This window comes from Salvelinus sp. IW2-2015, linkage group LG20 (assembly GCF_002910315.2).
Source record: "Salvelinus sp. IW2-2015 linkage group LG20, ASM291031v2, whole genome shotgun sequence".
Taxonomy (NCBI): Eukaryota; Metazoa; Chordata; class Actinopteri; order Salmoniformes; family Salmonidae; genus Salvelinus; species Salvelinus sp. IW2-2015.
Window position 1 is genome coordinate 56,564,968 of NC_036860.1, and position 16,189 is coordinate 56,581,156.

Below are 16,189 nucleotides of genomic sequence, written 5' to 3' on the forward strand. Positions count from 1 at the left end.
GCCCTCACAAGCCCAGCCTAACCTACCCAGCTCAATCAGCCCAGTCTAACCCAAACCCAGCCCAGCATAGCCCAACCCAGCATAGCTAGCCCAGCCCAATCCAGCCACCAGCCTAACCCAACCAGCCTAACCCAACCTAGCCAGCACATAGCCCTAACCCAGCCTAGACCTAGCCCAGCCAAGGCCAGCCTAGCCTATACCCTGCTGCGTAACCCAGCTATCCAAACCAGCCTAGCCCAATCCAGCCTAGCCCATCCAGCCTAGCTCAGACAAACCCAGCCTAGCCCAACCAGCCATACCCTAGATAAACCCTAAACCAAACTAGCCCAAAACCAGCTGTAGGCCAACCCAGCCTTAGCCCAGTCTAAACCAAGCCCCAACCCAGGCCAAATCAGCCTAGCTTAGCTCAGCTCAGGCCAACCCAGCCCAGGCTCAACCAAACCCAGCATAACCAAGCCTAGCTAGCTCAGCCTAGCCCAGCCTAGCGAAGGCCAAAAACCAGCAAGCCAGATCAGCCTAGTTCAACCCATCCCAAACCAGACTAGATACAGTCCAAACCAGCCTAGGCAACCCAGCCTAGCCCAGCTCAGACCAAACCAGCCTAGGCCAAGCCAGCCTAGCCCAACCCCAGCCTAGTCCAACCCAGCCTAGCCAGCTCAGAACCAAACCAGCCTAGGCCAAACCAGCCTAGCCCAACCCCAGCCTAGCCACCAACCCCCAGCCTAGTCCAACCCAGACTAGTTCAAACCAGCCTAGCTTAACCCATGCCTAGGCCAACCCAGCTAGTCCAAACCAGCCCAACCCAACCCACCTAGCCCCAACCCAGCTAACCAGCCCAGCCCAGCCCAGCCTAGCCCACCCTGCCTGCCTTTAATTTGATAATAGAGTTTTATAGCTTTGCCAAACATCCCAGTAGTCTGGCTCTGATTCTGTCTGACGTCTTTTGTTGTGGTTTGAATTTAGACGCTTAGTTTTCTAATTACCAGCGTTACTGCATGCTGCTGGGCTGGGAGCAGCTCTTTATTGGGTGGTTCTCAGCCAGAGGATAGGACATGCGCTTAGTAACATGTGGTTTTCGAATAGTCTACCAATGTTAGTCACTGATGCACAATGGTATTAGTTATGTTTCGCAGCTGAATAATCAAATCAAATTTATTTATAAAGCCCTTCTTACATTCAGCTGATATCTCAAAGTGCTGTACAGAAACCAGCGCCTAAAACCTCCAATACAGCAACCAATGCAGGTGTAGAAGCACGGTGGCTAGGAAAACTCCCTAGAAAGCCAGAACCTTAGGAAGAAACCTAGAGAGAACCAGGCTGTGAGGGGTGGCCAGTCCTTTCTTCTGGCTGATCCGGGGAGATTATAACAGAAACATGGCCAAGATGTTCAAATGTTCATAGATGACCAGCCAGGGTCAAATAATAAATAATCACAGTGGTTGTCGAGGTGCAACAGGTCAGCACCTCAGGAGTAGAATGTCAGTGGCTTGTTTCATAGCCAATCATTCAGAGTATCTCTACTGCTCCTGCTGTCTCTAGAGAGTGAAAACAGCAGGTCTGGGACAGGTAGCAGGTCCGGTGAACGGCTCAGGTTCAGGGTTCCATAGCCGCAGGCAGAACAGTTGAAACTAAAGCAGCAGCACGGCCAGTTGGACTGGGGACAGCAAGGAGTCATCAGGCCAGGTAGTCCTGAGGCATGGTCCTAGGGCTCAGGTCCTCCGAGAGAGAGAAAGAAAGAGAGAAAGAGAGAATTAGAGAGAGCATACTTAAATTCACACAGGACACCGGATAAGACAGGAGAAGTACTCCAGATATAACAGACTGACCCTAGCCCCCCGACACATAAACTACTGCAGCATAAATACTGGAGGCTGAGACAGGAGGGGTTATAATAGAGTATCATAGAGACTTTATGCCACTTACATCTAGTCACTTTGGTTGTCATCTCAGTCTGTACTGCATACTGTAATACCTTCTCTGAGTTCCTCCCTTCTAAAACGGTTTTGGCTAGAAGGGTTACAGTCAGAATTTACTTTTTGTAGCAAGTTAGACCTTATGCAGCAGGTTAGTACAATTAACGTAGCAGGTTAGGAGAATTAGTTTAAGGTTAGGAAAATGTTTAGGTAAAATGCACAAAAAGTTTGAGGAATGACAATTTGACACATAAACTGTATCCCATCTAGCCATGACCACCAAAACCCCCTAGACTGCCCCGTCTGCTTGTACAGGTTACAGGTATAGTAGAAGCATGTGTGTTCAGCCGCATCCTGTGTGTGTGTTTCTCTCTGGGTGTCTGCTCGCACATCATCTCAGAATGGTCCATGTGGTTTTAGGACCCAGTTGAATCACTGCTCTTCTCTTTTTCTCTTTTCCTGCTCCTTTACTTTGTTCATCCTCTTCTCCTCTCTTTTCTCTTTCCGCAGGAGGGGGCAGAGGAAGAGACCAAGTTAGTGTTGTAACAGTGACACTGTCTGCTAGCTCTTTGACTGTGGGATGTGATTATCAGTGCTATCCTGCTACACATGATGACTGCAGTACAGTTAGATTAGTACAGTAGACATGCTGGCGCCTCTCTGCCATAACCCTCATAAACATTCCTCATATACTTACTGTCTAAAGCCTAAACCATAGTCCACAGCCGCTGAGACGTGATAGTCCAGCGTCCTATTGTGACATAGCTACACGGCTCTGAGACCACCATCCACAGGGAAGCACAGCCCTCTGCTCACCTCCCCACAGTTCTCAACCAGCTCGGCTCCGGTACGCGTCCTCTATTCATTTGAATGTGTTGACAGTTGGAGAAATTGCTTGACCTGCGCTGACAAACTATGAAAACCAACGGTCTAATATTCTAGAACACTGCTGTGTGTACGTGTACACATTTTGGACTATGACAGGCGCTTTACACACTCATTTCACAACACAAAACAACCTGCAAAGCCACCCTGTAAATAACACACAGCCATAAGCCATAATAAGCCTTGTGGTCCACTGAGGCCAGTTCATTCTGTTCATTCATGCTCTGTGTGTGTAATGGCATCCCGGCCCGGTCCGTGTGGGAGAACCAGTGTATTTACACCCAGACTGTGTTTCAAATGCCACCCCATTCTCTTTATAGTGCACTACCTTTGACCGGGGCCCATAGGCTCTATAGGCTCTATAAAAGGTGATGCATCCCCACCCGACCCACCACCAGGCTCCAGACTGCAACCCAGAGCCCTGTAGGCTGACCTGTCACCACTCAGCAGGGCTTCTGTACCCTGTCCCTGCATCTGTCCCTCTCCGTCTGCCACCGTGACACTCTGTTTACCCAAGGCCATTCATTAATTACCAGCCAGGACCGTCACAATCTGACCCCTCTCGCCCCATTCACTTAGAATACACTCAGAGAGACACACAGTCGAATAGCACACAGCTCGCACCCAGAACACTCAGACACACTTGACTTGCCCCCAGCGCAGAAATCCACTTGTAATGTAATAAACAGACATCTTGAGATGTGTGTCTAAACATGATATAATTCAGGACAGGAATACAAACAATGTATCCGTTCTGGTCCTGAGCTCAATGTAACGTGAGGCTCAGTGGTTCCCCCTTGTGGCGAGAGATGGTAACTTCTACCTGGGTTTCTAACTGTATTATACATACAATATCACTATTTAATAGTTTTAAATCAATTCCCCAAAATACAAAACTACATCACCAGTTTATTCAGCTGATCAATAATCCATAAAGCATATTTCCCCCTACTACTAAAACCATTGTCATGTTATGATATGTTTGTCTCTGAGTTAGTGCCATGATGTACTGTATGTGGGCTGAATCAGGTCATGTGTGTCACGTCATCTTCATAAGGGTTTTAGAGCTGGTCATTGCAGTTAGTTTGAATCAATAGTCAGCTGACTACTGCTCTGCTATTTCTAGTGTAACTGCTGGTTCTGATAGTGGGCCTTTGGTGAATTCTTAAGTAAGTATAGCCTGTAACAGCAGTAACTGAACAGTAGCTGGATCGAATCCCCGAGCTGACAAGGAAAAAATCTGTCGTTCTGCCCCTGAACATGGCAGTTAACCCACTATTCTCCGGTAGGCCGCCATTGTAAATAAGAATGGCCTAGTTAAATAAATACAAATTAAAAAACAAAACAGCAAAACTGATACTTTAGATCCAAAGAGTTTTACATATGGTTTATTCTATCAAACAATATTCTATCTTTCAAGTTTTCTTCTTCTATTTTCCTTTCTTACCACCTTCTCAATGTCCGTGTGCAGAGTCCCCCCAAAGACAGCCCCTAGGAGGTACAGTAATGGAACATCTAGCCGTGGACACTCAGTGAATGTGTGTATGTTTGTCTTGTCTAAGTATACCTGTAGTATACTTTGGGAGTACGAGTGTATTTGTCTGTACCAGTGTGTGAACGAGAACAAATGTTGTACTTGTGTTATGCTACTATATAAAAACATTAATGAATGTGATAAATGAATCTGAATAATTAGGGAATAATTAAGTAATTATTAAGAGTGATTTTTATGAATGCTGAGTGGTAATGATAATTGTAAATTAATGTTAATGATGATGATGACTTTATTCTGTGTGTGGTCTCAGGAACAGAGTTGAACCAGAGTTGACCCACGCCTCGCCCCTCAGCGAGGCCAGTAAGAAGCGTCTGATCGAGGACACAGAGGACTGGCATCCTCGCACCGGAACCTCCCAATCCAGGTCCTTCAGAATCCTGGCTCAGATCACCGGCACAGAGAAAGGTGGGTACCCCTTCTGCACCCTCCCCTTACCCCAATACCCTGAGACACCCTAGTTACTGGATAACCTGGCACAATGGGACTAGGAAATATAAATCCATCCTAACTAGATCATTGTGATCTTACAGTAGTATCCCTCTGAAGTGACCATTTCGGCTTTGCCTTTTCCCCTAAGGGAAAGGTTACATAAGTAGACTGTAGTACAGATTACAACAGTGCTGCATGTTCGTCCCTGTAGTGCACAGGGTGGGAAATTAACACAAGCCATCAGCAAAATGCTGGTAGATTTGAGCATTGGCTGGTAGAATATCTATTCTTACCAGTCACGTTGACGGATGGTCGCAGAGAGCATTTGGGAGCATAAAAAAAAAGAATCCAAATCCCACATGTAGAAAAAATACATCATGGGTGTGTTTGTCAGCTCTGGAAAAGGAAATCTCAATGCTACAGTGGTGAAAGCAGGTTGGGTACAGTGTTTTCTGTAATTTAGCTTCATTATTTGAAATTAGGGCATCCACCAGCCATTTCCCACCCTGGTAGTGTAGCTCTGTCTGTGTTCTGGTCCCCTGGCACAGCTCTGTCTGTGTGTTCTGGTCCCCCTGGCACAGCTCTGTCTGTGTTCTGGTCCCCCTGGCACAACTCTGTCTGTGTGTTCTGGTCCCCCTGGCACAGCTCTGTCTGTGTTCTGGTCCCCCTGGCACAGCTCTGTTCTGTGTGTTTCGGTCCCCCTGGCACAGCTCTGTCTGTGTTTTGGTCCCCCTGGCACAGCTCTGTCTGTGTGTTCTGGTCCCCTGGCACAGCTCTGTCTGTGTGTTCTGTCCCCCTGGCACAGCTCTGTTCTGTGTGTTCTGGTCTCCCTGGCACAGCTCTGTCTGTGTGTTCTGGTCCCCCTTGCACAGCTCTGTCTGTGTGTTCTGGTCCCCCTGGCACAGCTCTTTCTCTGTGTTCTGGTCCCCCTGGCACAGTCTGTCTCTGTGTTCTGTCCCCTGGCGCAGCTCTGTCACTGTGTTCTGGTCCCCTGGCACAGCTCTGTCTCTGTGTTCTGTTCCCCCTGGCACAGCTCTGTCTGTGTGTTCTGGTCCCCTGGCACAGCCCTGTCACTGTGTTCTGGTCCCCCTGGCACAGCTCTGTCACTGTGTTCTGGTCCCCCTGGCACTGCTCTGTCTCTTGTGTTCTGTCCCCCTTGCGCCGCTCTTTCTCTGTGTTCTGGTCCCCCTGGCACAGCTCTGGCTGTGTGTTCTGGTCCCCCTGGCGCAGCTCTGTCTGTGTGTTCTGGTCCCCCTGGCAAGCTCTGTCTGTGTTCTGGCCCCCTGGCACAGCTCCGCGTCTGTGTTTTCTGGTCCCCCTGGCACAGCTCTGTCTGTGTGTTCTGGTCCCCCTGGCACAGCTTTTTCTCTGTGTTCTGGTCCCTGCACAGCTCTGTCTGTGTGTTCTGGTCCCCCTGGCACAGCTCTGTCTGTGTGTTCTGGTCCCCCTGACACAGCTCTTTCTCTGTGTTCTGGTCCCCTGGCACAGCTCTGTCTCTGTGTTCTGTTCCCCCTGGCACAGCTCTGTCTGTGTATTGGTCCCCCTGGCGCAACTCTGTCACTGTGTTCTGGTCCCCCTGGCGCAGCTCTGTCTCTGGGCCTCAGCATCCATCTCTCTGTCATCACCCCAGCCCTGTGTGTGCTGAAACAAACTGACATGGAGCTGACAAGGAGCAGTGCATTAGAAGTCATTCTCTATTCCACACATAGGCTGAGGTTACTTATAGAATGTTTAATATGTGCAAGGCTGTTGATGCAAATGAGTGCTGGAGAGTGGTTTGTTCTTGCCTGGCTACCCATCCACATCTGTCCAGCCAAATGCCACACCCACTAACATTTTTTCTCCACGATAAGTTTGGATTTGAGAATGCTGATGGGTTGGGCCAGAGCTGGCTTACACAAATCATGAGTCACAGATTAAAAAAAAAAAATAGTAGTAAATAATAAATAAATAATAAATGTAATTAATTAAATGATAGTATATTTTTTTATCAATATCTACTTGATTAAAATGAGCATTTAAAAAGCAGTAGCACCACTCTCTTTTTGTCTGGTCACCACATGGCCTCCCGAGTGGCCAGCGGTCTAAGACACTGTATCTCAGCAGTGTCTTACAGACCCTGGTTCGATTCCAGGCATGTTTCACAACCGGCCGTGATTGGGAGTCCCATAGGGCGGCGCACAATCGGCCCAGCGTTGTCCGGGTTTGGCCGGGGTAGGCCGTAAATAAGAATTTGTTATAATTTTCTATTATAGGACACACAAGTCTACATGCACATTTGACATTCTCTGTTTTTATGTTCATGAGTTTCTTTCCTCCTCTGTTCACAGACCAAGCCCAGGAGAACAGTGCTGGAAAGAAGTGAGTAGGTGGTGGTATGTCAGTCTGATCCCATGTGATCTGAGGGTAGTTTCCTGGTGTGAGGCTGATGCTGTTGTTGTTACTGTTACTATGTTGGGTTGATCAGAGCTTTCTGGCACTCCATGTCTCATCCTGCATGCCACAGGAGCTTCTCATTATTGGGATTCCGAGTTTAGCCCATACTTCCTTATCCATGAGACGCTCAGTATCACGCTTAGTTTAAGGCTTCATTACAGGAAGCCACATCAGAGGAAACCCTAGTGGAAACTGCTCAAGCAGGGTTAGCTGGGCTGGCCAACCCTCATAGCCCTTTAGAGCTGGGGGTTCTGGGGGTTCTCAGGTCTGTGTTCTGCCCCTATTCATCTTCATCTGCAGTAAATGCACCCTGCTGCTCTCCCAACCAAAGCCCCGGCCAATCAGCATGTCACGAAGATGGATAGTGGGTAATTAAGTGGGATTGTGGGTAATCAGGGCCTGCCAGGAGGAGACTTCCAATCTCTCCTTCTTAGAGAGATGTGGTTTACAGACAGCATCCTTCAGACAGAGCTCTCCTGTCAGGAAGTACAACCACTGGCAAATCTGACTCTTTCTTTATTTTTCATTTATTTCCTACATTGTCTTGTTTTTCCCTCTACATTTCTTGTCTATTTCTTTTTCTTTACAATGTCTTTATTTCCTTTCTTCCTGTCTGCTCTCCTGTGTCCTCTCCTTTCTTCCTCCTTCCTTCCCACCATCTCCCCTCCTTTCCTGTGTCTTTGGGTGTGTTAGGGTGAACAAACCGGATCCAAAGGTTGTGGGACAACAGTACAACAAGCTGAGAGACTGGCACCACGGTGTTTCGGCACGCACACTCAACGTGCAGTAGACTGTAGTTTGCTGTGCCCAGTAACATCTCTCTGCCTGTGTTTTATTCATTTCAATCAGCCTGTAGTTAACTAGAAAGACAGTCTCAAATCTCACATTATAGCAGTCTGAGATTTCACATTATACCTCACCACCTGTGCCTTGTCCTATACCACATCCCTTTAAGTAGTTACTGGAATTAGTTAGTACGTTGCTGTGTCTGTGTGTGTACAGTGAGCCTGTTGGTGTGTTAGGGGAGTGTGAGAGTGAGTGTGTGAGTGAGTGTGTGTGTGTTTGAGTTAAAAACTCTCCCTTAGTACATACACACAATGGCCAGGTTATTAGGTACCACCCTGTTGGCACGTGACCATGGCTTGCTATATATTGCAGGCAGACAGGCATTGAGGCATTCAATAACTGTTGGATTGAACATTAGATTTGGCAAAACAAGTGACCTAAGTGACTTTGAGAGTAGTATGATCGTTGGTGCCAGGCGCTTTTCACGCTCGCCAGTGTCTAGGGTTTACCGAGAATGGTGCGACAAACAAAAAACATACAACAGCTTGTTGATGAGAGAGGTCAAAGGAGAATGGCAAGAATCGTGTAGGCCAACACTGGACAATTGAGGAGTGGAAAAACATTGCCTGGTCTGACAAATCCCGCTTCCTGTTGCGTAATGCTGATGGCAGAGTCAGTGTAAGCAGCATGAGTCCATGGACACATCCTGCCTGGTGTCAACGGTACAGGCTAGTGGCAGTGGTGTAATGGTGTGGGGAATATTTTCCTGGCACATGTTGAGTCCCGTAATACAAATTGAGCAATGTGTTCATGCCCCGAAGAATACAGGCTGTTCTGGGGTCAAATGGGGGTGCGACCTGGCTACATGGGTGTACCTAATAAACGGGCCACTGAGTGTATCTTGAATATTGAGATGAAATCTGCACATTATCATCTGTAATATACAACTTTTTGTGTTTATTCTGTTTGTTTCTACTTCTGTTCCAACTTCACTATCCTCCAACTTCAATCTGATACTTTGTGTGTATCTTTGTATTTTATCTTCATTTTGTTTCATTTTATACACTAACCATATTCATTTTGCTTGAGGATTGTAACTGCTTATATATCAATAAAGTTGTATCCTTTTCTCAGCTGTTCTTCATTTCCTGTCCCCTTCTCCGTTTCCCTTGAGCTTCCTTTTCTGTTTCTTCTTCTGCTATGAAGTACAGTATCTAAACACTTGACTGTGCAGTAGGTGCTCAGTTGGTAGAGCATGGCACATGCAAAGCCAGGGTTGTGGGTTCAATTACCACACTGGACCAGTACGAAAAAGTATGAAAATGAATGCACTCACTACTGTAAGTAGCACTGAATAAGAGCATTTGCTAAAAAATGCTTGGTCTATAGCAATGGATCCTTATCATCTGTAGAGGGCAGTATCCTCAAGACATATTTAAATGACAGCGTAGCTGACCAATTTTACATTCAGACAACTCAATATGAGCTGGAGCAAATCAAGTCAGACTCAAGTCAGGTTATTTGCCTAAGGGCAAGTCTTTCTCACCTGGGATTCGAACCAGCTACATTTTGGATACAGCTTGCCCATACTGAGCGTGCTTGCTCCAAACATTGTCTGAACACCACTACTAGTACAGACCTAACCATGGTGGTTCAGGCACTAGAGATAAGCATTATTTATAGAACCGTCAATGTCATGGAGGGCAACGTTGCAGAGTCTGAAAGAACAAGACAATTGTGTTGTTATGAGCAGCTCCACTGCATACATTATGTCACTGAAAGAGAGTAAGGATGGAGAGAAAGAGAGAGAGAGAGAGATAGAGACCATGCCAACTCTAATTGTGTTCCTGTTTTCCTTATTGATGCGCCATCTGGACACTGGGTTGTATCATGTATCCTTATTGGATATACTGACCATGGTTTTCATCAGACACAGCTTTTAATCCAATCATCTCTCCTCTTAATTGGCCTGATGGTTGAGTGTGTCTCTTCATGCTAATGAATTGTAATGATTAGTGCCTGGGCTGGATGTGACTCTCACATAATGAGCCCAGGGGTTTTTTGTCTTCAAAACAGCTCTTCCAGTGCACTTCTATTTCCAACAACTATTTCGTTATTTTTGGGCATGGTCTGCACATTGTTTCACATAAACATGCACTTGAACAAGAAGAGAACCACATATTTTATATTGGGGGTAGGAGAGGATGCAGAATGTGGGAGTTTTACTAACGCCGAAAATAATGAAGTAAGTCTGCATAGTTTTTAGTGGGGAGGCGTGTTGTAATGGAATGACATTCTAACAGCTGAGAGGTGTTCTGAGTCCTGGATTAAACTCATACTGTACTGTAACCATGGCTGAGGTTGCCATAACAAACATGGCCTGGGCCTGAGGGAGAGACTGACAGGCCTCAGTTGGCACAGCCTGGTGATGTGAATAGTCCTGAATAAACAACACCAACCCTACCAGAACCTGGGAACCTTGAATACTATAAAGGAAAAGCATTTCTGAAGTATGATGGAGCGTCTGAGTGTGTGTATGTGTGTATTTATATTTGTGTGTGTGTATGTCTGTAGGTTTTTCGGTTTTACTATCCTTGTGGGGACCAGAAGTCCTCACAAGGATATTAAAACAAGGAAAATTTGGACAAGTTGGGTCATTTCGCAGGAAAAAGGCTATTTTAGGCTTAGGGGTTAGGTTTAGAGTTAGGGTCACAATTAGGGTTAGGGTTTTGAGTTAAGGTTAGGGTTAAGTTTAGGGTTAAGGTTAGGATTAGGTTAATGGCACAGGAGGTTGGTAGCACCTTATTTGGGGAGGACGGGCTCATGGTAATGGCTGGAGCGGAATAGGTGGAATGGTATCAAATACATCAAACACATGGTTTCCATGGTTTCCAGGTGTTTGATGCCATTCCATTCGCTCTGTTCCAGCCATTATTATGAGCCGTCCTCCCCTCAGCAGCCTCCACTGGTTAACGGTTAGGGTTCGGGGTTAGGGAAATCAATTGTTTGGTCCCCACACGGATAGTAAAACAAGCGTGTGTGTGTGTGCGTTCAAAGGTGTTCATGTGTGTCCATGAACAATGACCTATAAGCAGTACTTTTCTGTTCTCCAGTAAAGTTGTTGAGAATGCCCCGCCCAGTGTCCACATCACAACATCAGTGAAGACCATGACCAAAGTCCCAGGAGCCCCCAGGAATGGCAACAGTGTCCCCCCACCCGCCTTGAAGACCCCCTCTGCCCAGGTCAAACCCTCCTGGCCAGCTGGAGGTTCAGCAGGTACTGTAACACCATGACACTACCACTATGGTGTTCTCCTGACTGTCTCCAGAGGATTCTGTGCTTAGGTTCACTCACCTGGCTGTGTTTACACATTCTGATGATGTTTCTGTTATTGTGTGTGTCCTGCTGCTAAGATAAAACAAAGTCTTTGCTTGAAGCTGGGTTATATTACAGCCTTTGTTGAACATGGATGAGTCAGAAATGCTAATATATATATGTATTTTTCTAAGTTGAGAGCTCTGCCCTTTACTCAAACATTTATTTAGGAGAAGAATGTTTATGTATATGACTGAAATGTGAGGTCATCTAGTAGCTTTATTAACCATTGGCACTGGCTTTAAATGCCATGGCTGCATAGACTCACAGGCAACAGTACTCAGTAACTGTTACTTCATGTAGAAGCTTCTCTTGACCTGCAGGGGGCAGACCTGTGCTGTTACTGGAAACCCTGACCATTGAATCAGTGCTTTTATTAGAGCAGCATAAAGCTCTATAAAACGAGCTGTATTCAGCTAATGAGCTCAAATTATAGGCTCCTTTTCCACAATTCCTGAGTAAAAACGTCGAATTATATATTAGATGTTCTGCTCTTTAATAAACAGAGAAGATTCAGGGTCTGTGAGAACTGTAGTTTTCTCTGTAGAAGTCATTAGGAGTCATTATTACTAAGATTACTATTGCAGTATGTTCTCATACATAATAGGAATATACAATATATGGCCTTTACAGAGCTGTGTGAGGCGAGAGAGGTCCTATGCTTACCTACTGCCTCCCTGGGGACCTCTTAAGTGAGAGTTGCTGAAAGGGGGTGTATGAGAGACCACAGATACCTCTCTGTTAGATAGAGTATGTATCAGATTTACGCTTACATGACCTTGTGTTCACAAACACATACCTCATACTGACTGTGTGGAACCAGGCCAGATGCATGGTGTGTTATGTGTGATTCTACCATTCCCCCTGCTAGTGCTAAATATGTAATGTTTTTCATGGCAATTTTCATAGCAGCAGGCAGGACCACAGGAGGTTGGTGGCACCTGAATTGGGAAGAACCATCTCGTTCTAATGACTGGAGCGGAATCAGTGGAATGGTATCGAATACATTAAACACATGGTTTCCAGGTGTTTGATGCCATTCCATTCGCTCTGTTCCGGACATTATTGTGAGTCGCTCTCCCCTCAGCAGCCTCCACTGGGCAGGACAGGATTGTGTTAGGTTGTATACAGGTGTTGTGGTGTGTTCCATGGGTCTGTGTGTGTGTGTGTTACTGTTCGTGTGAGAGAGCACTATGCCCTCTGTCCGCCATCTGTGTAAAAGCCAGGCAGCATTGATGACAGAAGGTGATACATCTCCCAGATGAGTGTTGAGAGATGAGTGTGGTCTTAAAAACTCATCTATCCAGCCTCCCTCACCTCCCTCCTTCCATTGCTCCCTCCCTCCCTGCCACCATGCCCTCCTGTCATTGTGTCAACCAAGAACATATCCCCTAAGCCCTGGGACTGGGCTAGACACTGCTGCCTCTAAACGGTCACTCAACAGGACATTTAAAAGACCAACTTAACCAGATGTGGTTGAAGAGGTAGTTTGATGGACCTGGACCAATGGTTTGGACCAGGGGGTTTTGCAGCCCTGCTGTGGAGATCAGTGAAACAGAGATACAAATCTCCAGTGTTCCCTTACAGCCTGCCCAAAGCCTCTTCAGGGGTTAGTTAGAGCATAGAGCCAACATACAGTGACAATGTCATATACAGTTTATGCGCTCTCTCTCTCACTCTCTCTCTCTCTCTCTCTCTCTCTCTCTCTCTCTCTCTCTCTCTCTCTCTCGAGGCTTCTCTTGTGTTTTTGAGTGTTCTGTCCGCTCTGTTATTTTGCTTTTTCCTGTCTTGGTTTAGTTCCACTTCTCCCCTTTGTTTTCTTTGTATACTCCTATGAATTCACTGCCTTTGTTTGTTCTTCTATTTTTGTTGTATTTTTTCTGTCTTGTTGGTTGTGGTCTCTTTCTGGTTTTCTTTGTCCCTTTCTTATGCGCTCTCTCTCTCTCTCTCTCTCTCTCTCTCTCTCTCTCTCTCTCTCTCTCTCTCTCTCTCTCTCTCTCTCTCTCTCATCTCTCTCTTTCTTTTCCTCTATCTCTCATCCACTCTCTGGCGCCCGCATCACTCTCTCTGTCTCTCTCTCTCTCACTCCCTCTGGCTCCCCCCAACTCTCTCTCTCTGTCTTTCCCATGGATGTCCTCTCCTCTCCGCTCTTCTCCCTTCTCTGCCAGTCCCCAGTCATGTTTATTCAGCTCGTTTGCTCTCCACTATGAGAAAATCGAGGGGGCACTTGCTCTCTGACCCCCCAGTCCACCGCTCTTTGATTGGGTTCTCCTTTTCAATAGAGTCTCTGTACCCCTCCACCCCTCACCCCACCCCAGAGTCTCTGTAGCCCTCCACCCCTCACCCCACCGAGGGCAGACATCTTTGATCTCAGCCTGGATGTCTCTATGCAGCCAGAGAGAGAGGAGAGAGGGAAGAATGGAGAGAAGGGGAGAATTGTCTCTTCTTCGCCACTCCGCGTTCTGAGGGGCTGGGGGTGTTTTGTCAGGTGTCTCCTCTGGCTATGGTAATGTTGTTTCTTCACCCCGGTGGGGAAGATTGATCCATTGTTTGGGTGGTGTGGAGTGGATCTGCCCGACACAGCTGGCCCATGCTAAAGACAGGGAGGTCACAGCTAGATCTAATACATTCTGGCAGCAAGCAGCAAGCAGCATACTCATTCATACCTGATCACACCTGCCCACCCACTCCTAAGCTAAGATGTCTTTAGGTTTAGCTAGCAATGCACACAGCCATGTAAATATAGCTACTGTACTGCTCTGCCTGTCTGCAGTACGTTGTTAGTGTTTTGATTACATGATACAGCAGTTTGTGAATGTTTTTATATAGCTCAAATGGATGTGATTTTTTGTTTATCTCTGTATGGTGTGATTGAAACAACTGGCCCATGGTGTATTTTCTGTTGCTTTAGGTTTCTCTAAGGGTGGCGCTGCGCCCTCTTTTGGGCGGGTCAGCAACACTGCACCAGTACCCACAGTACCCAAAGTTTCTGACCGCCCCGCCCCCCAGGCGCACCCCAAGGACCAGAACTCCCTGGTACAGCGGGCCGAACACATCGCAGCGGGAACACGCACCCCCATGTGTGGCCACTGTGACAAGGTCATCAGGTCAGTACCAACAGTCAGTATGGGAAGCCACGTGTTGACTTATAGTCAAAAGTAGTGCACTATACTGGCGCAGTGGTCTAGGGCACTGCATCGCAGTGCTAGCTGCGCCACCAGAGTCTCTGGGTTCGCGCCCAGGCTCTGTCGCAGCCGGGCGCGACCGGGAGGTCCGTGGGGCAACGCACAATTGGCATAGCGTCGTCCGGGTTAGGGAGGGTTTGGCCGGTAGGGATATCCTTGTCTCATCGCGCTCCAGCGACTCCTGTGGCGGGCCGGGCGCAGTGCGCGCTAACCAAGCTAAGGGGCCAGGTACACGGTGTTTCCTCCGACACATTGGTGCGGCTGGCTTCCGGGTTGGAGGCGCGCTGTGTTAAGAAGCAGTGCGGCTTGGTTGGTTGTGCTTCGGAGGACGCATGGCTTTCGACCTTCGCTCTCCCGAGCCCGTACGGGAGTTGTAGCGATGAGACAAGATAGTAATTACTAGCGATTGGATACCACGGAAATTGGGGAGAAAATGGGATAAAATTTAATTAAATTTAAAAAAAGTAGTGCACTATATTAGAATTTTGGACACAGCCTAATCCTAAGGGTTTACGTCTGATTAGTTTAGTCCTTTCAATACATCTGAAATGGATAAAGTGGTGTTAAAGTTAATTTTACCAAAAAAAGTCAACCTCTCTTTTTGTCTTGTTACCCTGACCTCTGACCACTTCCTATCTTCCACAGAGGTCTTTCCTGGTGGCCATGGGCATGTCCTGGACCCTGAGGAGTTTAACTGTTCCCACTGCCACATGTCTCTGGTGGAGTCTGGCTTTTTGTGAGGAGAGGGGACAGTGTACTGTGCTCACTGCTATGAGAAGTTCTTCGCCCCTACCTGCACCAGCTGCCAGCAGAAGGTCCTGGGGGTGAGTGACATACTTTAGGAGACAGTATAGTATCTTGGCTTGTCCACCTTGCTCAACTATTTTAGCTTCCTCTTCTAATGCACAGACACATATTGAAATCAAGTTATGGCATTATGACAGTAATATCATTCCCTATAATCCCTTGTATTTTTTTTTACAGAAGTCATCAATGCCCTGAAGCAGACATGGCATGTGTACTGCTTCCTGTGTGCGTCCTGCCAGCAGCCAATCAGAAACAACACCTTCCACCTGGAGGACGGGCTGCCATACTGTGAAAGAGGTGAGAGGTCACAGCAAGCAAGGTCTTAGGGAATGAACGGCACTGTGAAATGATTTGCGTCATGAAAGTAACATTATACTGACCCTCTCCCATTCAGACTACTATCAACTCTTTGGTACCAGTTGCCATGGTTGCGACTTTCCTATCGAGGCAGGAGACAAGTTTCTGGAGGCGTTGGATTCACCTTGGCATGATACCTGCTTCGTGTGTGCAGTAAGTCAGTCTCCCATGGAGCAATAGAGGGAGAAATGGAGAGAGAGAGAGAGGGAGGCATGGAGAGAGAGAGAGAGAGAGGGGGGCATGGAGAGAGAGAGGAGGCATGGAGAGAGAGAGAGGGAGGCATGGAGAGAGAGGGGGCATGGAGAGAGAGGAGGCATGGAGAGAGAAAGAGGGAGGCATGGAGAGAGAGGGAGGGAGGCATGGAGAGAGAGAGAGGGAGGCATGGAGAAGAGAAGAGGGGAGGCATGGAGAGAGAGAGAGGGAGCATGGAGAGAGAGGGGGGCATGGAGAGAGAGGGAGC

At 47.3% G+C, this 16,189-nt stretch overlaps 1 pseudogene; it reads left to right on the top strand.

The window, feature by feature from the left end:
• Positions 1 to 15,935, top strand: part of LOC111981249 (PDZ and LIM domain protein 5-like) — a 110,072-nt pseudogene extending 94,137 nt beyond the window's left edge.
• The last annotated feature ends 254 nt before the right edge of the window (positions 15,936 to 16,189 follow it).